The sequence below is a fragment of the Eleutherodactylus coqui genome, chromosome 11 (genome assembly GCF_035609145.1).
Source record: "Eleutherodactylus coqui strain aEleCoq1 chromosome 11, aEleCoq1.hap1, whole genome shotgun sequence".
NCBI lineage: Eukaryota > Metazoa > Chordata > Amphibia > Anura > Eleutherodactylidae > Eleutherodactylus > Eleutherodactylus coqui.
The window spans coordinates 103,614,694-103,638,615 of NC_089847.1; positions in this window are offsets into that span (position 1 = coordinate 103,614,694).

Below are 23,922 nucleotides of genomic sequence, written 5' to 3' on the forward strand. Positions count from 1 at the left end.
ACAGTAGCCATTTTCTGGCACATTCCCTCCATGTCTGGACTGCTCTAGAGACCCTCTGGAAACCTTCATTATCCAGGCTCACAGCGGCATCGTCGGTATGTCAGAACTTCTACCTGATGTCCTACTCTTAGCATCCTGTGTATATTATGTTTCCAGTTCCATGATTATACCACTTCTATAGTTTCTAGTCTTGTGTGTGTTATTCAGATAGCAGAGCATGTGTCCTAGGGTTATCATCTCTCATGGCTGTATCACATGCTGCCTGTCTTCTCACATGTATGTAATGTATTCTATGTCCTGCTATGTTAGTGTACATTCCTAAGTGCATTATTTTCTTTGTTCTACAATTTTACCTCTACCTTGCAATAAAGTTGAAAGCGGACATTGCTCCATCGTCATTGTGTTGCAGGGAAGGTGATCTGCCTGTCTACTTATGCTCCACTCATAGGGAGGACAGAACAGTAAAACGACAGCCCCTCACAGACTGGATATAGTAAAAAGACTGCCCCTCACAGACTGGATATAGTAAAACGACAGCCCCTCACAGACTGGATACCAGTAAAACAACGGCTCCTCACAGACTGGATACCAGTAAAACAACGGCCCCTCACAGACTGGATACCAGTAAAACAACGGCCCTTCACAGACTGGATACCAGTAAAACAACGGCCCCTCACAGACTGGATACCAGTAAAACAACGGCCCCTCACAGACTGGATACCAGTAAAACAACGGCCCCTCACAGACTGGATACCAGTAAAACGACGTCCCCTCACAGACTGGATACCAGTAAAACGACTGCCCCTCACAGACTGGATACCAGTAAAACAACGGCCCCTCACAGACTGGATACCAGTAAAACAACGGCCCCTCACAGACTGGATACCAGTAAAACAACGGCCCCTCACAGACTGGATACCAGTAAAACAACGGCCCCTCACAGACTGGATACCAGTAAAACAACGGCCCCTCACAGACTGGATACCAGTAAAACGACTGCCCCTCACAGACTGGATACCAGTAAAACGACTGCCCCTCACAGACTGGATACCAGTAAAACAACGGCCCCTCACAGACTGGATACCAGTAAAACAACGGCCCCTCACAGACTGGATACCAGTAAAACAACGGCCCCTCACAGACTGGATACCAGTAAAACAACGGCCCTTCACAGACTGGATACCAGTAAAACAACGGCCCCTCACAGACTGGATACCATTAAAATGACGGCCCCTCACAGACTGGATACCAGTAAAACGACGGCCCCTCGCAGGCTGGATAGAAAAACAGGGACTTCTCACAGGCTGGACACAGGGCACCAGCAGTCTAGACAGCAAGATACCAAACCACGTTTTGTGCTATACGCAGAGATACTGCTACAGGACGCCCACTACAGCGGTAAGCGCGTAAGCTCGTCCGGAGCGTTACCAAGTCAACCTTAGAGACTGGACTGTATGAGACAAGGTCTCACATCTCAGCTAGCTCCAGAAGCTCAAAAGGGTCAGTGAGTAGCTCTACAGTCCCCATTGCTTGTGCAAAAGCGGAAGCTGCCAAAATGCGAGTGCATTATACTGAGCAAGAAAGGCAATTAAAAGTAGAGAAAGCACGCATGGAAGCAGCACTGGAAAAACTATCAGTAGAGAAAGAAGCTGCAGCTGTTGTGGCTGAAGCAGAGGCTTTGGAAGAAGCAGCGATCTACGCAAGTGAAAGATTCAGCAACATGTCTAGGCGCAGTTCTGGTCACCAAGACAATTTTCAGCGTACTTCAGACTATGTACACCTACATGCTAAGTTGGGTAACGACTCGTGCTCAGATCCGGGAGAGGAGTCAAAGCTCCAAAAACAGCTCTGCCAGCCATCGGTAACACAGCAAGTGACCTCAGCAGACCAAATGCCCAACATCAAATTAGATAGCAGTTTGATATTCAGTAGGCCCTCAGTACAACCTAAACTTGAACCAACAAATGTTTGGAATACCATGGTCGCCACAAATAAGAATGAACCTATAGACTGTGACTATTATCATAGCAGCGTGTCAAAGAATCGCGGTAACTCACTAGGACCTCCACAAAGCAACTTACCTTCAGATCTACCACGCAGAGATCAAGGTATGACAGACCTCGTCAAATTCTTTGCACGACGTGAGCTAATAACTAAAGGACTCACAAAGTTTAATGACAGACCTGAAGGCTATAGAGCATGGCGTTCGTCATTCAGAAATATAACGAAAGATCTCGACCTGTCTATAAGTGAAGAAGTTGACCTCCTAGTCAAATGGTTAGGCAATGAGTCAGCAGAACATGCAAAGCGAATTAGAAACATAAACATTAACTACCCAAGCAGAGGACTAAAAATGATATGGGAAAGACTGGAGGAGTGTTATGGCTCACCAGAAGTGGTAGAAAATGCACTCTTCAAAAGGATTGAGGATTTTCCTAATCCAATAAAGGATTTCAGAAGCTGAGAGAATTAAGTGATCTGCTGATGGAACTCGAAGTTGCTAAAGGTGAGGGAGACTTGCAAGGTCTTGCATTTTTAGACACAGCACGTGGTGTCAACCCCATTGTACAGAAATTACCTTACAGTCTACAAGAAAAGTGAATTACTCAAGGCTCCAAGTACAAACAACAGCACAACGTCTCATTCCCTCCATTCTCCTTTTTTGTGGATTTCATACGTCAGCAATCAAAGACTAGGAACGACCCGAGTTTTGACTTCTCAACGTTTGAAACTGCTTACACCAGAACTAACAAACCTGCTGCACTTCGTAACCCGAAAGCTACACCTGTTGCAGTACACAAAACCAGCATATCTGCTGTGCATCCCTCAACAGGAGACCCTTGCAAAGAGTGCCCTCTACATAAGAAGCCTCACCCATTGCAGAAATGTAGAGGATTCAGGGAAAAACCTCTTAAGGACCGGAAAGCCTTTCTCAAGGAAAACCAAATTTGCTGCAAGTGTTGTGCCTCAACATCTCATCGGGCGAAAGACTGTACAGCAAACATTGAGTGTTCAGAATGTGATAGTAAGGAGCATACCACGGCTTTACATCCCGAGCCCGCCCCATGGAATCTCACGCCTTCAGACCAGGCCATAGAGCATGGCCGGGAGGAGAAAGTCACAGTACTTCCTGAAGTGTCACCCCAGTGTACCCAAGTCTGCGGGGAGGGCCTCAGAGGTAAATCTTGCTCTAAGATTTGTCTTGTTAAAGTTTATCCAATTGGACACAAAGAAATGTCTGTAAGGTTGTATACCATTCTTGACGATCAAAGCAACAGGTCCCTTGCCAGCTCTACTTTCTTCGACATCTTCAACATCGAAGGACATAGCTCTCCATATTCACTTAAGACTTGCACAGGCGTGACTGAAGAAGCCGGAAGAAGAGCTACTGGTTTTCAAATAGAATCCATGGATGGTGAAACATCCCTGCCTCTACCTATACTGATAGAATGTAATCAAATTCCAAACAACAGAGAGGAGATTCCTACGCCTGAAGCAGCATTACCACATAGGCACTTAAAGACCATGGCCCATCTCATCCCTGCTTTAGATCCTAAGGCTCAAATAGTGCTTCTGCTCGGAAGGGACATCATAAGAGTCCACAAGGTCAGAAAACAGGTAAATGGCCCTCACAATTCTCCATTTGCATAGAAACTAGACCTAGGATGGGTCATTGTAGGTGATGTCTGCCTAGGAAATGTCCACAAACCATCCACGGTAAATTCCTATTGCACTAATACACTGGAAAATGGACATCCATCCTTTTTCCAGCCTTGTCCTAACAGGTTCCTGATAAGAGACAAACCTAACAGTATTTCATACTCTGACTCTACAGAAATCGGGACCCATTTCTGTGATGAGGACAGAGACCACTTAGGATGCACAGTGTTCCAGAGGACAAAAGACGACCACAACATTGCCCCCTCTATTGAAGACGAAGCCTTCTTGAACATAATGGAACAAGGCTTTTTCAAAGATGAAACAAACAATTGGGTGGCACCACTTCCTTTCAAAACTCAGAGACGCCATCTCCCCGACAACAGAGATCAAGCACTGAAGCGCTTTTTCTCACTCAGACGCAACCTTCTAAGAAGACCAGATATGAGTGAACATTTCTTCACATTCATAGGGAAGATATTTAGAAACGGTCATGCGGAAGTTGCTCCACCTCTAAGAGAAAAGGAGGAACACTGGTACCTGCCAATCTTTGGTGTCTACCACCCTAAGAAGCCAGGACATATCCGGGTAGTATTTGACTCCAGTTCACAGTGTGAAGGAGTCTCCCTCAATGATGTTCTCATGACCGGACCAGATCTCAATAACACACTATTAGGAGTGCTCATTAGGTTCCGTAAAGGATTAATTTCCATTGTTGCCGACATACAGCAGATGTTTCATTGTTTTTTAGTGAAAGAAGAACATAGAAACTTCTTGAGATTCTTCTGGTTTAAAGACAACGACCAAACCAAAGACATAATGAAATATCAAATGAAAGTACATGTTTTTGGCCACAGCCCATCTCCTGCAGTTGCCATCTATGGACTCAAAAGGTCTGCCCGAGAAGGTGAAGAAGAATATGGACAAGATGTCAGGCAGTTTGTAGAAAGAGACTTTTATGTGGATGATGGCCTGAAATCACTTCCATCACCAGATGCAGCAATCAACCTACTCAAAAGAACCCATAGTATGCTTGCTTGTTCGAACCTCAAACTCCATAAGATAGCTTCAAACAGCAAGGTTGTCATGGAAGCCTTTCCCACTCAAGATCACGACAATGACCTGAATGATCTAGACTTGGCAACGGCCACAATACCCTTGCAGCGCAGCCTGGGGCTCAACTGGGACCTCAACAACGACACCTTTACCTTTCAGGTGGATCAAAAGCCGAAACCATTCACACGACGCGGTGTCCTATCTACGATTAACAGCATCTACGACCCGCTTGAGTTTGCAGCTCCTGTGACCATTCAAGGTAAGATGCTGCTCAGAGACTTAACTGCAGATACATGCGATTGGGACTCCCCACTTTCGCCAGAGAAGCAGACATTGCGGGTAAAGTGGAGAGACTCCCTAGTAGCATTATCCGACCTACACGTTCCTAGGCTGTATGCACACATGCCTCTTGCAGAAGTCAAGTCTAAAAGGCTGAGTGTATTTTGTGATGCCTCAGTGAAAGCAATCGCTGCAGTTGCCTACCTCAAAACGATTGACATTAAGGGCCAGACGCATATTGGGTTTGTAATGGGAAAGGCAAAACTGGCACCATCTCCTGAGCCTACCATACCGAGGCTGGAGCTTTGTGCTGCCGTTCTGGCAGTAGAACTAGCAGAACTCATTGTGACAGAAATAGATATGACACTTGATGACACAGAATTTCATACAGACAACAAAGTAATGCTGGGCTACATTTACAATAAGTCTAGGAGATTCTATGTGTATGTGCATAACAGAGTCCACAGGATTAGAAAGTCATTAAAACCTACTCAGTGGCACTATGTACCGACTGATCACAACCCAGCAGATCATGCTACAAGAGCTGTACGGGCACCACTCCTTAAAGACACCACATGGCTCACAGGGCCAACTTTCTTCTATAAACCTTTACTGGACACTCACAAGAAAGGCATGTGATAGCTTCTACCTGAAGTCATACTCTTAACATCCTGTGCATATTATGTTTCCAGTTCCATGATTATACCACTTCTATAGTTTCTAGACTTATGTGTGTTATTCAGATAGCATAGCATGTGTCCTAGTGTATGCGTATGCACGCTTATCATCTCTCATGGCTGTATTACATGCTTCCTGTCTTCTCACATGTATGTAATGTATTTTATGTACTGCTATGTTAGTGTACATTCCTAAGTGCATTATTTTCTTTGTTCTACAGTTTTACCTCTACCTTGCAATAAAGTTGAAAGCGGACATTGCTCCATCGTCATTGTGTTGCAGGGAAGGTTATCTGCCTGTCTACTTATGCTCCACGCATAGGGAGGACAGAACAGATGGACTTAAACTCCCATCAGACAACCTGTAAATTGCACACGGTCACAGGTAGTCGTAAGAAGGAGCTTTTATTTAAAAAAATTTTTTAAAAAGAATACCGGCTATATAGCGTGTATATGATTTTCCCTCTGTCAGGGTCTGTCGCCGTACGCTGTTCGTGAAGTTGATGGCAGACACAGAGCGGTGTAAAAAATTTTGGAATTATTGGCGGACAGTTGGAGGCTGACAGCGGTTATGTAACGCTAACTGCAGCCAGAAAAAAATTATACGGAAGGCTGCAAACAGGCCTAGCTGTGCAATAGTGATGCACTACAACTCCCCCAGACAACCAGTAAAGTGCACACGGTCACAGGTAGCCCTAAGAAGGACCATTGGGTTTCTTGTACACAGGATCCTACACTACCACTTTCCCTATCTCAGCAATGCTGTCCCTATACTATGTAGTACAGACTGCAGCCTGAGAATGCTATAGCTGTAATGGGGCTGCACGCCCGTTATACAAAAAAAAAAATTGCAAAACTGCTACCAGCAACCACAACAGTAATGCACATGGTCAGATGTGGCCCTAATAAGGACCGTTGGGGTTCTTGTACACAGGATCCTACACTACCACTTTCCCTATCTCAGCAATGCTGTCCCTATACTATGTAGTACAGACTGCAGCCTGAGAACGCTATAGCTGTAATGGGGCTGCACGCCCGTTATACAAAAAAAAAAAATTGCAAAACTGCTCCCAGCAGCCACAACAGTAATGCAGACTGTCAGATGTGGCCCTAAGAAGGACCATTGGGGTTCTAGAAGACAGGATCCTACACTAACACTTTCCCTATAGCAGCACCAGCACTGTTCCTGATCTCTCCCAGTGTGTGACTGTGGCGAGCCACGGGCGGCCCCACTTTAAATACTCGGGGGTCACTTGATCTCGCCAGCCACTCACTGCAGGGGGGTGGGATAGGGCTGGAACGTCACAGGAGGAAGTTGTAATGCCTTCCCTGCATTTCTATTGGCCAGAAAATGGCGCAAAACTTTCAGGGAAGGAAATGGAATTGACACGAACATCGTGTGGTGCTCGCCTCGAGTAACGAGCATCTCGAGTACTCTAATGCTCGAACGAGCATCAAGCTCGGACGAGTGTGCTCGCTCATCTCTAGCAGCGACGTTTCAATCCATGTCGGACCGTTCTCAAGTCTGATATTAAATAAAATTCCCGAACCAAAACATCGGTTTATAGGCAAAGAAACTCTCAAGTGCATTCTCCGCTCCCTCTTTTTTCCTCGTATCATTCATTGGCCATATCCTGGAGGCACTGTTACAAGATAGCCGGGGTATATAGACACTTTTACAAACTGGCCATGTTGTGGAGGTACAGTTGGAAGATGACCCTGGTATGGAGACACCAGCAATATGGGTGTATATAAACATTGGTACAAGTTGGATCTGTTATTGAGTCATTGCTGTAAGCTAACTGTGTAATAATTGGTGATAAGCTATATTACGATGGCTTATTTCTTTAAGGTAGCATTGTGCTTCTTTCTATAACATATGCACTGTGGCACCTGCAAATCTGCTAAAACTTGTACAATTTACCATATATTTGCCTCCAATACAGAAGAAAAGAGGTTTCTTTCTCATGGATGCTATGAAAATTGTCACCATCTCTACCACATTCAGACAAAAGAACAGCATTTAGATAATTCCTTATCATCAATACTTTTGCAAAACTTGAGGAATGCAAGAGATCATCAAACTTTGTTAATGTAACATATCCAAAGAACGCTTTGATGTCAGAATATCTATCTTCAAAATGTGTTGTAATCCCATATAGTGCCCAAAAGAAAATCATGTTTTGGCTTGCAATAAGCCTTTACAAGCATCAAATACCAAATCAAGTGAATAACGAAAATGCTTAAACCTTTCCAATCCACTGTCTGACGTCTAAAGACATACAGCTCCGATGCTGGAAGACATCTGTCGGGGTTCTCTTACTGTATATTGCCAGCCTCTCTGTTGTCGAAGCCTATCCAACGTGTCGCCTCATGCAGTACTGGCTTCAGCCAGCAGATAGCGCCGTTGTGTAGTGGCAGAAAAGGAGTAAGCCCCCTAGGAAAACCAGGATACAAATTGGATTGGAAAGGGTTAATACTCAGTGCAGTGTGGACAGATGCATTGTCATGATGGGGAATAAGTTACCTGTTTGCCCACGCAGAGCAAAATGTAAAGCAATTTTTGATGAAAACCAGAATGACCCCCTTGTCTCAGCCTCCACATACCCGTCATCTCACTCTGTGCAACTGTTTGGCTTTGAGCAGTGGAAAAGGACTGAAATTTCACAGCTGCACGTTGTTCGTATGAATCAGTCATCATAAACTAAATTTGTTGAAAAAACAAATCACTGGACGCTGTTTTTTTTTGTTTTTGGGCATGGCCAGCAATATTTAAGAAAATACTTAGAAAATCCCTGTAAAATACTGAAAAATGCATATAGTACAGATAAAACAGGCAAGGAGGCACATTACATGGACAGCAAACTGTAGTAAGGTGTCCACATTTGCCACTGCAATTTGTTTCAATGGTCAAAAGATGAGGAAATGCTAAGTTTAAAAGAGCAGACTTTTAGCTATTAACCCTTTCACCTATACTAGAATACTAAAAATGGAGGCATTGCCCTAGACCATCATAGATACCATGCTTCCCCAAAAAATAAGAACCTGTCTTATATTAATTTTTGCCCCCAAAGAGTTACTAGGTCTTATTTTTTGAGTTGTCTTATATTTACCTAGCAGGCTCGGTCCGGGTCCCTCCCGCTGCTTTCTGGACCTCTGACGCACTTCTTGCAGTCCTTGGCTGCCCACAGAAGATCATTTCCTGGTTACGAGATTCATAAATCCCACCTCCAGGAAGTGATGTCTCTGATTGGTTCTCGAGCGCTGCTCTGCCAGCTCGATGAACCAATGCGATAGCTGTGATTAGTTCATCATGCACTGCATTGATTGGCTGAGCAGCAGTCGAAAAACCAATCATAGCCATCGTGTTGTGAGGGCGGGATTTATGAATTTGCTGAGCCATGGCATTACTGAGCCTGCTAGGTAATGTATTTCTTTTTTTTTTTTTTGTAATGTAATGCAGCTAGGGCTTATTTCCAGGTAGGGCTTATATTTCAAGCCTCCCCGAAAATCCCCCAAAATTATGGTAGGGCCTATTTTCATTGAAACGGGGTATATTTATTGACCCCTTCCCTTCCTTGGAAATTTTAATTAACGTGAAATATATTGCCTTCTTTTTGTTATCGAAACCTGGGGTGAGTCTTACTGTGTAAGCAGATAAAGTAAGTGTATTTTCATCACTATTCCCTTTTAAGGAGTTATTTATCTTACTACGATCTTTATTGTTGTGTTGCACCTTTGACATTGTTCTTTCATATCCAAATTGATAATTGCTACTGAAGATTCTATTGTGCTCCCTACTCCATGCGAGGGGATTTGAGTTGGAAAAAAAAATTATTTTTCCCTGTTTTGAGAAATTTCAATAAAGTGTTTTGATACTAAAATAGTTAGTGTGAACTTGACCTTTCATGTGCCTGACCTACCACACACTGTGAACAAGACAAAAAAACCTTTAAAAACATTTGCTTGTCCTTGTTGTCTAATTGCCTAAATTTTTATATGTAAAATATAGTGGGAAGGAAAGTTTACCATTATTTCTAGAAAAACATGTTTTCGGTAAAACCATCCATAAATTATGTAAAACTCTTTTCCCAGCCTGTGCATATTTCATTGTACCTCATGAACTGTTACAAATGTTTGATTTATGCTCAGTGATGTTCAATTTATTTTCAGTTCCATAAATTCTAGGCCACACTATTATTTTTGCTCCCGGTTTATAACATTGCTTGACTTCCGAAATATTGTGTTTGAATGAATGAAAGGAATTGTAAGGCATTGTGCTGGGGTACTTTGTATTAAAATGTAAATATTCGCTATTATGTTTAGTTGTTCTGCGCCTTTTTTCTCTCCATCTCGGAACATTCATCAAGAACAATTTGTCAAGTTTACTGCATCTAACAAGTCTGAGAGAACATGCTAGAATAATCCTCTTAGTTAAATCCTATTGCTGTCATTCAAAAATTTGCCTCACTAAATATCCAGAGAAAATTTACAAAGTCAAGGTGATTTACTTTTATGAGTATAACTTCCGTACGCTTTGAACCTTTATCAATATTATTCTTCCATAGATTACAATTAAGTTGAATATTCATTTAGCCTAAATTATATTTATAAATACATAAATTACATACTTGTTTAAAATGGATTAAAACGTTTAATTAAATGAATTCGAAAACCAGCAGATGTTGCTACCTACAGATTTTGAGACGGAGGAGTGGATGGAAAGTTTTTGTAACACCAGAGTAGACTATCGGCTAACATTTCCCAGCGTTGGCTGCTTGAAGAAGATAATTGCAATGGCAATATGGGTGAAGCCACTCATTTTAATTGATTGTTATGCAAATGCTCTAATCTAATGAGAATATGTCTTGGTAAAATGTTATGCTATAGAAAACGAAGTACTAACATCATTCGGTGGGCCCAACCAAAAATAAGAAAGAAATCACCTTTTATGAAGTGTAGGATTCATTTATTTTAGTCTGAGTTCCTCAAAAGTTAATTTTGTGATAGTAAATGTATTAAGAGAAGCATGGAGTCTAGATCACGTAAGGTAATAATTATCCCCCTCTACTCTTCCTTAGTCAACCTCATCAGGAATACTATGTCTAGTTCTGGGCACCCCACTTTAAAAAAGACATAGACAAACTAGAGCAAGTTCAGAGAAGAGTTACCAGGATGGTGAGCGGTCTGCAAATCATGTCCTATGAGAAACGGTTAAAGGATCTGGGAATCTTTGGCTTGCAAAAAAGATGGCTGAGAGATGACTTAATAGCAGTCTACAAATATCTGAAGGGTTGTCACAGTGCAGAGGGATCAGCCCTATTCTCATTTGCGCAAGGAAAGACTAGAAGCAATGGGATGAAACTGAAAGGGAGGAGACACAAATTAGATTTTAGAAAACACTTTCTGACAGTGAAGGTGATCAATGAGTGGAACAGGTTACCACAGGAGGTGGTGAGTTCCCCTTTAATGGAAGTGTTCAAACAAAGGCTGGACAAATATCTGTCTGGGATGATTTAGGGAGTCCTGCACTGAGCAGAGGGTTGGAACAGATGACCCTGGTGGTCCCTTCCAACTCTACCGTTCTATGATTCTATGTTAGTTTATGCAACAAAAATATTTTAATCTAATCCATTTCTGATGGTTATTTACAAAGTTTTATTCTCATTGCATACAGTGGTTCAATATTTTAAAGGTGTAAACCTAAGCAGGGCAAACTAAGAAGTCCCTGAAAGCTAGCAATTGGCCAGTTACAATATGGTCTAAGCCAATAGTCATGCTGAATGATATGATTTATCTGCTGATGAAACATTTATTTAAAAATTAATCCAATCTGGTTCTCTTGGTGCTGCCTCAACAGAACTTTCCTTTACCAATACCGTCATAATTCGGATATAAGAACAAAATTGTGTATTCTGGAAGATTCAAATGTCACATCTGTGTGGCACACGAGCACCCCACTCAGCACAGGCGGAGGGTGACGTTCACAATTACTGCAGTTATTAACACTATGCACTGTAGAACAGTGTGCACCACACCAGGAATACGTAAGCCAGCATGTAAAGCCCGTGCGGCACAAGAGTACTACTGCTTATTACAGCGTCATATAAACGTACACACTGATGGAAACAGAAGCACACCACGCTATGCTGATCAGAAGCACCACTCCAGGGAGAAAAAATCCTGGCCCTAACCTAGCAGGGATGTGAAGGGACCCTGCCTAAAAGCAGAGTCATCGCCTCGATAAAGGCGGCCCCACAGCCTTCTTTCTGGGCCCTGATTGTCCCTAGAGTAGCCCCTGGTGAGATGAACCAACACAGCAAAGCAATGCAAAAATGAAAACAGAAATACAACTGAAAAAGAAACCACACTTATCTAGAAATAGCAATACACCCAGCACAGAGGAACACCACTCTCCAACTGCTCCTCTATGGAACTAAATAAGTAGTGGTGAGCAAAAGGAGGGGCAAGAATATAAAGCTCTCCATACCTGATGATTGGCAGAGCAACTAGAGAACCACACCTCCAACCTACTCCCAGGAATGAGTAATTCTCAGCATGCATACATGCAGCATAGTGCATTAACCCTTGTCCTGCATAACAAGGTGACAGGTCTTGGCCTACGTTGAGGCCATCATGCCACAACGCTGTCATGACTGACAAACCGCGACATTGGAGCTCTTCCACACCCTGAAAATTTAGAAGGCGAAAGTAGAAGAAAGATGTAAATGGCAGCAACAAAATATGCTCTGATAAGAGTTAGCAGGAAGCTTCTTGATGAACAACGTTTTCAGAATGCTTAAAAATATTTGACCTTCATCCCTGAATTTCATTAGGCAAAGAATGGTGGACATTAAATAATAAATTAAACATCTATTTCTCATCGTGGAGCACATATACAGTATATACACTACTGCATCCTTGTTAAGATGTCCCTAAAACAATACACAAGCTCTAACAATGCATCTACTAATATATCTACTAAATATAATAACTTGGTAGAACCAAACAATCATAACCATAGAAATAACCTGCACATCTGATGTATTCCAACACCATCCTCCTCAAGGTACATTGATTACATGATATTTAAATCTACCCTGGTAGCAATCTCTGATATGACCTTAATGCTAAAGAAAGTCCACAAAACTTTACACTTTAAGCCCTAGGATGTCAAAAAGCTAGAGGCCTCTTAACTCGCTCTCACCAAATACTTAAAGGGGTTGTCCCGCACTGAAATGTTTTTTTTTTTTTGCATAGGCCCCCCTGTTTAGCGCAGGACAAACCCAATGGATGTGTTGAAATGTAAAAAAAAAATTTTACTTACCCGAATCCCCTCTCTACAACTTCTTCCTTCTTTTCCTCCAAGATGGCCCGGATCTGAACCCAAGATGCACCGCGGGTCTTCTCCCATGGTGCACCGTGGGCTCTGTGCGGTCTCCTAATTGGCTGGAATCGGCACACGTGACGGAGCGGAGCTACGCGATGACGTGTAGAAGGGGGCGGAGCCAGAACACCGCTCGTGCCCGGACCAACCAGAAGGGAGAAGACCCTTCTGCGCAAGCGCGTCTAATCGCCCGATTAAAATTAGATGGCACCATGGAGACGGGGGCGCCAGCGCAGGGAAGGTGAGTATATAACTTCTGTATGGCTCATATTTAATGCACAATGTATATTACAAAGTGCATTAATATGGCCATACAGAAGTGTATAACCCCACTTGCTTTCGTGGGACAACCCCTTTAAGTGACAGATTCTTAGTTTACATTGTAAAGGTAAATGCCTTGATAAAAATATGGAACGAAACGGTTTATACTACTATTGAATATGACCTTTGGCATCTTCTTAATTTGGCAAAGGGCTATTCAAGTTATTTGTTCCTCCAAATTCTGCCAGGGACAGACTGTAAAAGATAAAATCCCATATTGGCATCTGGTCTTAGATTTTTCCATCCTTCCCGACCTTTCTAAGATAATGGCCAAACGACTCTCCCTAACCCAAGAAACCAACACTCCAGGAGTCCTGCAAATTGAACGGTTAGCTCAACTTCAAAACTTGTCTTGTGTACTGTCAACATTTTCTTCACTGGTCTGACAAATTGCATTCACAACAAACTGTAACCCTGCTGAAACGCTCTAAGACTATTCAATTATGGTACCATTGCATTCTGTAGTTGACAGAGGATTCTATATGAAATGCTAGAGTTCATGCCAGTTACCAGTTATGTACTAATGATTACATCATGTTGTGTTCCATGTTCCTCACTGTTATTTCTATTTGTACTATTAATGGACATTTCAAGGAAAAGAAGGTGTAACGAGAACCTACGGTGATGTTACTCTATAGCTCATCTTCCATATGTGGCCCAGCAAATAAATGAAAGCTTGCAACTCTGATCTGAGCTCCAAGGAGACACAACAGTTTTTAGTTCTGGTAATCAAGTCAAGGTCAGCACTGCAGCATACCTTCAAATCCATTGAGGAACTTCTAAAGTGCAGTAGTGGATTGTCACCCATAAAACCAGTCATTTTGAGCCTAGAGTAAGAACATTGTAGGGAATTGATTGGAAGTCTGGCTCAAAAACCTGACTTCTCTTTGTGTAACATGGAATATTTATTCTTATATGCCAACCTAATGTTTGAAGCATGTATGGGTGACTGGATTTCTGTTTAGTTAGTTCTATATTTTGCTTGATTTCTATCATTTCTGCTTTTGCTATACACATTATGAGATATTTCCTCTTATTGTAGCACATTTACTTGATTCAGTATTTTGGCCTGTTAATTGGACTGTGTTCATAAGAGCCGCAATGATGATAAAGAGACACGATGATGATAACAAAGAGGCACAACGATGATGAAGATGAGGAGATGAAATATTAATGAACCTGAGAAGACACGATGAGGAAAATGAGGAGACACAATGATGATAAAGATGGGAAGATGCAATGATGCTGCTAATAAGTAGACATAAAGATGTAGGTGAGGAGGCGGGATAAAGATAAGATATACAGTGACTCAAGTCATGAAGTTTTTGGTTCTTTAAAAATATTTATAACCAGTTATATACACCAAGTTATTTCCTATTTCTTCTATTATCAACTTGGAACAATTCCTTCTTGTTAGAAGGGCCTTCAGATGATAAGATTATCACAAGGTGTCCCACTGTTGACACCTCTAGTTATCATCCATAATCATTGGAGGAGCATGTCAGCACCAGCACAGGTGAAATAAAGCATTGCACAGTGAACATTAAAATCAACAGAATGCCCACTGTATATCATACAACCCAAATTCCAAAAAAGTAGGGATGCTGTGTAAAATCTAGAATAAAATGATTTTGAAATCTCATATAATTAAATATAAATATATTCGATTCACAATAGAACACATATCAGAGGTTGAAAGTGAGAAGTTTTCCATTTCATTAAAAAAATGTAACTCATTTAGAAACTGATGGCAGCAACACATCTCAAAGTTGGGACAAGGCCGTGTTTACCATTGTGTAGCATCCCCTTTTCTTTTCACTTGGACTCTTCTGTGAAGACATACTGTTGTGATGGATGCAATATGTGGTTTAGCATTGTCATGCTGAAACATACAAGGTCTTCCCTGAAAGAAATGTTGTCTGAATGGGAGCTTATGTCTTCCTAAAACCTCTATATATACTGCACAACATTTATAGTGCTTTTCAAGATGTGTAATAGGCACTAATGAAATCCCATACCCTCAGAGATGCAGGCTTTTGGACTGTGCACTGATAACAGGCTGGATGGTCCCTTTCTTCTTGAGTCTACAGGACACGGCATCCATGGTTTCCAAAAATTATTTCAAATTTTGATTCATCTGACCACAGAACAGTTTTTCATTTAGCCTCAGTCCATTGTAAATGACTTTTGGCCCAGAGAAGACACCTGTGTTTCTGGATTGTATTGATATATGGCTTCTTTGCAGGATATGGCTTTAACATGCAGTTCTGGATTGCATGACGGACTGTGTTAACAGGCAATGATTTCTGAAAGTATTCCTGAGACCATGCAGTGATTGGAATTATAGAATCATGCCTGTTTTTAATGCAATGCCGCCTGAGGGCCTCAGATCTTAAGCATCCCATATTATCTGTTGGCCTTGTCCCTTGTGCACATGAATTTCTCCAGATTCTCTAAATCTTTGATTAGAATATGCACTGTAGATTGTGGGATGTTCAAAGTCTGAGTAATTTTACGTTGAGGAACATTTTTCTGAAATTGTTTCACAATTTGTAGACAATTTTTTTTCATAAATTGGTGAACCTCTGACTATCTTTGCTTCTAAGAGATCTTGCCTCTAACATGCTCTTTTTACAAACAGTCATGTGACAGGAGAAAATTGACCTTCCAGCTGTTTTAATTACTACCACTTTTTACAGTTTTGTGTTAACCCTGTTCCAAATTTTTTTGAGTTGTGTTGCTGCCATCAATTTCTAAATTAGTTCATTTTTTAAATAAGATGGAAAACATCTCACTTTCAACCTCTGATATGTGGTCTATGTTTTCTTCTACGTAAAGTATGGCTACATGAGATTTCCAAATCATTGCATTCTTTTCTTCTTTACATTTATTTACATTTTACACAGTGTCCCAACTTTTTTGGAATTGGGGTTGTATTTGAACATGCTGAGTCTTCCAGATCAAAAGACACTCTGTGTACTGTAGCTGCTTTTCATTCTTGCTAATATTTGAGTTCCCTAAAGAGGGAACCCCCACCCTATGTACAAACTCTGAATTCGTTAGTAGGGTATGCAAAGAAGGTAGTTCATGAGAACTGTTGTGGTGGATGCTGAACACAAAGTAGACTGGCCTGCCAGAATGCATTATCATTGTACAGAGCTGCAGTAAGTAGATTGAAGTAATGGATTGAAGTCTGACTATTCCACTGTGGAGAGGGACCTAAGTGACTCAGCTGAGCGCTTGTTTCCCAGTACTGAACCTTGTTGCCATAACGCTCAAGTGACAGTGATCTCAACACCAGAAAAGTGCCGTTTGTTATTCCACATTTGAAATTAAGATTCTTCAGCATCTTGCCTACATGTCATGATGTGGTCGTGACCGCTGACCTTGTCCCTTCACCTACTTGTGATTTGAAACTGCTGATGCTGAGATTTCTACCTGACCTGTCATCCCTTCAGCCAAGCTTCACAAAGTACTTCTTTTATGTGTACTACCACTCCATTCGAAGGGATATGTGGGGGCTGTCATTCTCCACTGGAAGATCCAGGGGATTGACCCCCCAGTTATCATACACTTATTACCTGTCCTGTGATTAATGAGCATTAATTTTTTATGAATGACTCGCTTCACTTAATCATTGGTTTTGCTATAAATTAGATATGGAATCCAAGTGCATTTCAAACTATACTTAAAAATGATGGAGCCGAGCCATGTGACATGCTGAGCCACATGACAGCCGAGCCATCTGACATCCCGAGCCACATGACAACCGAGCCATGTGACATCCCAGGCCACATGACATCCTGAGCCACATGACAGTCAAACCATGTGACATCTCGAGCCACATGCCAACCGAGCCATGTGATATCCCAAGCTACATGACAACCGATAAATGTGACATCTTGAGCCACAAGACAGCCAAACCACGTGACATCCAGAGAACCATGACATCCTGAGCCACATGACAGCCGAGCCATGTGACATCAAGATCCACATGACAACTGAGCCCAATGACAGCCGAACCATGAGGCATCCCGAGCCACATGACATTCGAACCATGTGACAATCCAAACCACATGACAGCTGCACCATTTGACAATGGAAGTCACATGACAGCTGCATCATGTGACAACCCGAGCCATGACAGCCGAGCCATGTGACAACTGTTTTGTCTTTGCATTTTTCAACAGCCCTGTCTACTGGTCGACCCTCAGGGCCCCGACAGGCTTTCAGGATTTTTTCTGAGGGAGCCCGTCAACAGGATCGACCCTCTGGGTTCCGGCTTGGCTTTGTTTTTATTTTTCTCATTGCTTTTGTTTTACTTTTTGTGCTTTTTTTTCAGCACTTTTACTTTTTTGTACTTTTCGTGCTTTTTTTCCACACACTTTTTGGGGAGGCTTATCCACAGGCCGATTTTCAGAGCTCTGACATACTTTCAGCCTTTTTGTTTGAGGAGACCAGTTTTTGTGACATCCCGAGCCACATGCAGCTAAGTCCTGTGACATCCTGAGCCACATGACAGCCGAACCATGTGACATCCTGAGATACATGACAGCTTAGCCATGTATCACCCATTTTTTTTTACGCTTTTCAGCAGCCACATCTACAGGTCGACCCTCAGGGCTCCGGCAAGCTTTCAGGCATTCCCTTTTAGGAGGCCTGTCAATGGGATTGACCCTTTGGGTTTCTGCTTAGCTTTGTTTTTACTTTTTTTTTTGCTTTTGTTTTGATGTTAGTGTTTTTTTCCTGCGCTTTTTGGAGAGGCTTAGGCCTCCTTCCCACGAGCGTGACGGGCTCCGCCGCGTAATATTACGCTGTGAAGCCCGTCACGGCGCCCCCCAGAGCCCCTATACTTACCTGCGGGAGAGAGCGTGAAATCGCTTCCCCGCCCACCGCCGCTGCGTCACCGCCCGTCACCGCCCACCACCGCCGCGTCACCGGCCGTGTCACGTGCACGGCCGGCCGTGTCACGTGACGCGGCCGGCCGCGTCATATGGCGTCATATGACGCGCGGCGGTGGGCGGGAAAGCGTTTTTTCACGCTATCTCCCGCTGGTTACAGCGGGAGATAGCGTGAACAGACGGCTTCCATTTACTGCAATGGAAGCCGTCAGTGCGTACAGCCCGTCCTCACCCGCAGAAAATAGAGCATGCTGCGGGTGAGGACGGGAGAAATCGCGGTGCGTAATTCCGCGGTGGAATTACGCATCGTGAGCATTGTCCTATTAGGTTCAATAGAACCTAATAGCTGCGGGCAACGCAGCGGATTTTCGCCGCGAATTACGCGGCGGAAATCCGTTCGTGGGAAGGAGGCCTTATCCTGACATTGATTTACAGAGCCGTGACATACTTTCAGTCTTTCTTCTTAAGGAGACCCCGTTATTTGACATCCTGAGCCATGTGACAACTGGACCATGTGACATACCGAGCCGCATGACATCTGAGCCATGTGACATCTCGAGCCCAATGACAGCCGAAACACGTGACATCCCGAGCCGCATAACATCCTAGCCATTTTACATTGCCAGCCACTTGACAACTGAGCCATGTTACATTGCAAGCCACATGACAACCGAGCCATGTGACATCAAGAGCCACATGACAACCGAGCCATGTGACATCTCAAGCCACATGACAGCCAAAACACATGACATCCCAAGCCACATGACATCCGAGCCATATGACATTCCGAGCCACAACAGCTCTATCTACAGGTCGACCTTCAGGACTCCGACAAGCTTTCAGGCTTTCTTTTTGAGGAGGTTTGTCAATGGGATCGACCCTCTGGGTTCCTGCTTGGGTTTGTTTTAACTTTTTTTTTTGCTTTTGTTTTGCTTTTTGTGGGTTTTCTTCAGCACTTTTACTCTTTTGTGCATTTCTTTTCTGCACTTTTTGGAGAGGCCTATCCACAGGTCTAAGCTCTGGCAAACATTCAGTCATTTTTTTGAGGAGACCCGTATTTGTGATATCCTGAGCCACATAACAGCCGAGCCATGTGACATCCCGAGCCACATGACAACCGAGCCATGTGACATCCCGAGCCACATGACAGCCAAACCATGTGACACCCATTTTTTTTTTTACGCTTTTCAGCAGCTCCATCTACAGGTCAACCCTCAGGGCTCCGACAAGCTTTCAGGCTTTTTTTCTGAGTAGGCCCATCAACGGGATTTACCCTCTGGGTTCCTGCTTAGGTCTGTCTTTACTTTTCATTTCACCTTTTGTTTTGCTGTTTGTGTTTTTTTTGCCAGCACTTTTACTTTTTTGTACTTTTTGTGCTTTTTTTTCCCTGCACTTTTTGGGGAGGCTTATCCACGGGCCGACTTTCAGAGCTCTGACATACTTTCAGCCTTTTTGTTTGAGGAGACCAGTTTTTGTGACATTTAGAGCAACGTGAAAACCGAACCACGTGACATCCCGAACCACATGACAGCCGAGCCATGTGATATCCCGAGCCACATGACAGCCGAGCCATGTGACATCCCGAGCCACATGACAGCCGAGCCATGTGACACAGGTTTTTTTAACTTTTCAGCAGGAGCTTTTCAGAGGAGACCAGTTTTTGTGACATCCCGAGCAACGTGACAACTGAACCACGTGACCTCCCGAGCCACATGACAGCCGAGCCACATGACAGCCGAGCCATGTCACGCCCATTTTTTTTTTTTTAACTCTTCAGCGGTCCCATCTACAGGTGGACCCTCAGGGCCCCGACAAGCTTTCAGGCTTTCTTTCTGAGGAGGCCAGTCAACGGAATCGACCCTCTGGTTCCTGCTTGGGTTTGGTTTTACTTTTCTTTTTGCTTTTGTTTTGCTTTTTGTGGGTTTTCTTCAGCACTTTTACTTTTCCGTGCATTTCTTTTCTGCACTTTTTGGAGAGGCCTATCCACAGGCCAACTTTTAGAGCTCTGGCAAACTTTCAGTCGTTTTTTAGTGACCCGTATTTGAGATATCCCGAACCACGTGACAGCTGAACCACGTGACATCCTGAGCCACATGACAGCCGAGTCATGTGACATCCCTAGCCACATGACAGCCGTGCGATGTGACACCCGTTTTTTTTTTTTTTACTTTTCAGCAGCCCAGTCTACAGGTCAACTCTCAAGGCTCCGACAAGTTTTCAGGATTTCTTTCTGAGGAGGCCCATCAACGGGATCGACCCTCTGGGTTCCTGCTTGGGTTTGTTTTTACTTTTCTTTTAGCTTTTGCTTTGCTGTTTGTGTTTTTTGCCAGCACTTTTACTTTTTTGTACTTTTCGTGCTTTTTTTCCAGCACTTTTTGGGGAGGCTTATCCTATTACTACTGGGGTCACTATTATTACTGGGGATAACTATGGGGGTCATTATTACTTGTTTAGACCGCTATGGATGTCACTATTACTACTGGGGATCACTGCAGGGTTCACTATTACTACTGGGGCCACTATGGGCGTCATTATTACTAGTTGGGGCCACTATGAAGGTCACTATTACTACTGGGGAACACTATGGTGGTCAGTATTAGTACTGGGGCTACTATGGGGGTCATTATTACTAGTTGGGACCACTATGGGGGTCACTATTACTAGAACAACAGTGTTAATAACATAAGCCACACCCCGTTTACAATGGCCAGGTATATGGTAGTGACAGGTGACAACACTAACATACACTGAAAACAGTTTATTTTTCAATGGCCAAGAATCCAACCAGATGTCTGCATGAGTCTTTCCTGCCACTTATAAAGTGCTGCCGCCTCCGTCATAAAATCATGTATGACTTGTATGTCTCCATGACTACGCTTCAGAACAACCACACTGCACAACACCAGATAATATGCAGCACAACCTAACTTGCTGAATTGAACAATGCCACTAATTGGCTGGAACCGCTTCAAGCTTGCAGCTGTGAGGGTTTCTGGGAGTTGTAGTCTTAGTGAATCCCTCAGAATCCCGCAGCGGGTCCCTCCTTTCCCACGGACATGAGACCTAAAAAGAAGAATTACTTACCTGTCCGGACGCTGCAAATCTTCCCTCCGTCGCGGTTGGATCTTCTTTCTGCGGCCTGGCGGATGTGCTCGGCACCCTATTTCTTTTTTGAACTCCTGCTCTCCCGCGCCGGAGAGCAGGAATTCAGCTGCGGGTGTGCCGCGGATCCGGATGGCTTCCATAGGCCTCAATAGAAGCCCGTGGGAGCCGTCCCCGCGGGAGACCCGCACTAAAATGGAGCATGCTGCGGGTGTTTTCCCGCAACTCAATCCGCGCCTCAGTGGAAAATGACATCCGCAAGTATTTAATTACCTGCGGGTGTCCAATGCATCCCAATGGGGCGCGGATCACGCGTGTGGGTGACCCGATGTGGATCTGTCCCTGTGGACATGAGACCTAAGGGTGCGTTCACCACACTCTACAGTACAAATGATGCTGCAGATTTTGGCGCGGCTCTACATCCCAATGCGCGGTTTGTGAATGTTCCCTAGAACGGAATTAAATGGCTCCACCCCCCAGTGATTTTAATGAGTATTTTAAAAGCAGAAAACAAATTGTAAGTTTTCAGTCAGTTTCCGTTCCATTCAGTTTCAGTTTTTTTTCTTAAAGGGGACAAATACCGCTGCAGGCTGCGCACTCTGTTCTGCTAAAAAAACGGAAGCCTAACAGAAAGAAAACAAGTAGAAATTTGGGCGTTCATTTTTTTTTTTTCTTTTTTAACTATTGTAATCAAAGGGGTAAAAAAAACGGAAGTGTTCAGACAATGTTTACATCTGCGTTAGGATAACTTCACCCAAGCGAGCACGCACAAACTCGTCCCGATATTACGCTCGGGAACGTGTGATTTTACCGGGAATGCAAGGCATTTTTGTGGGAAGTAGCGATCCCTGCAAGTATTTTGCATTGCGTTGTGGCCGCAAATGCTACAATGGAGCCACGATAGGTCTCTGTGAATGAGGCGTAAAATTATCATGCCAGGACGACGGCTCCGTGTTTTGGTTTGTCCACCAAGATTTGCAGCTGACGATGTTGTAAGATAAACGGACGCGGTTTGCGTAAAAATCCTTACAAGTAAATCTTGTGGTGCTGGTCATGTGACCTGTATCGCTGTTCAACCCTCGACTAACATGTGATTTGCATACATAGTGGTAGTTATGAGTCCGCTGTATTCACAGGGGGCAGCATTCTCCGCGTCCCTCTGTTTGCACTTATAGATAGCAGCCTGTCAATCACAACCTGTCTTTCACTGCCAGCAAGCAGAGATCTTGAAAATACATGCAATCAACCCTTTCCAATTCAATTTATATCCTAGTGTTCCTCTTTTTCTGCCGTTATACAACGGCGCTATATGCTGGCTAAAGCCAGTACTGCATGAGGTGACACATTGGATAGGCTCGACAGCAGAGAGGCTGGCAATATACAGTAAGAGAACCCCGACGGACGTCTTCCAACATCGGAGCTGTACAGCCTTAAAACATAATGTCTTTAGACATCAGACAATGAATTGGAAAGGGTTAAAGCATAAAATAGGAGAATGGTTCAGAAGTTTTCTTGTTACATACAGCGATTAAGCTTTATTATTCTATATTGATGATATATTTCTCTGCAGTCCAGTAACCCCTGTAGACTAATGAAGAGTCCGTTGGTGTGACCGACCACCACCATCAGGACAGGAGAGTGTTGTCGGCTCATTAGATATATCATCGTCTGTTTTGTAGGGATCCGTCGAAGTAATATGTACAAGTTGTTGGCACAATGACTGCAGTGTGGCAGGAAGAGAGTTGGAGTCCTTTTAGATGGCAAAATCTCATTCGACCGGAGCATTGATGGTTGACTCATTCAAGAAGAATCGTTCACTTCCTGTTCCGTTTTTCAAGTTGGCTGTGTAACACTAAAAGAGTTTAAACACAACGACAAATGAACGAACTAGCAGCGATTCTTGTGCTTGCAGAAACTGAACCACGAACGAGAAATGAACGATTTTCATTAGTCGTTCAGTTGTTGGTTCGCATTTAGACTGAACAATTATCGGTCACTTTTTGTTCATTTGATTGATTTTTTTGAACGATAATTATTCTGTCTAAAAGGACCCTCAGCGTAAATGAACAATCGCACAACATTAACCAAACGTCAAGGCCAAATGTGAAAGGTTCATCTGGTAAGTAAAAGTACAAATCTCCTCCTCTCTCAGTGTTCAGTCACTGCGTACATTCGTTACCTTACCAATCCCGAATGACATCCTGTATTATACTCCAGAGCTGCACTCTCTATTCTGCTGGTGGAGTCACTGCACATACATTACTTATCCTGTACTGATCCTGAATGACATCCTGTATTATACTCCAGAGCTGCACTTTCTATTCTGCTGATGGAGTCACTATGTATGTACATTACCCTATTTATCCGGAGTGACATCTTGTATTATACTCCAGAGCTGCACTCACTATTCTGCTGGAGGAGTCACTGTGTACATACATTACTTATCCTGTACTAATCCTGAGTTACATCCTTTTTTATACTCCAGAGCTGTACTCACTATTCTGCTAGTGGAGTCACTGTGTACATACATAAATAATCCTGT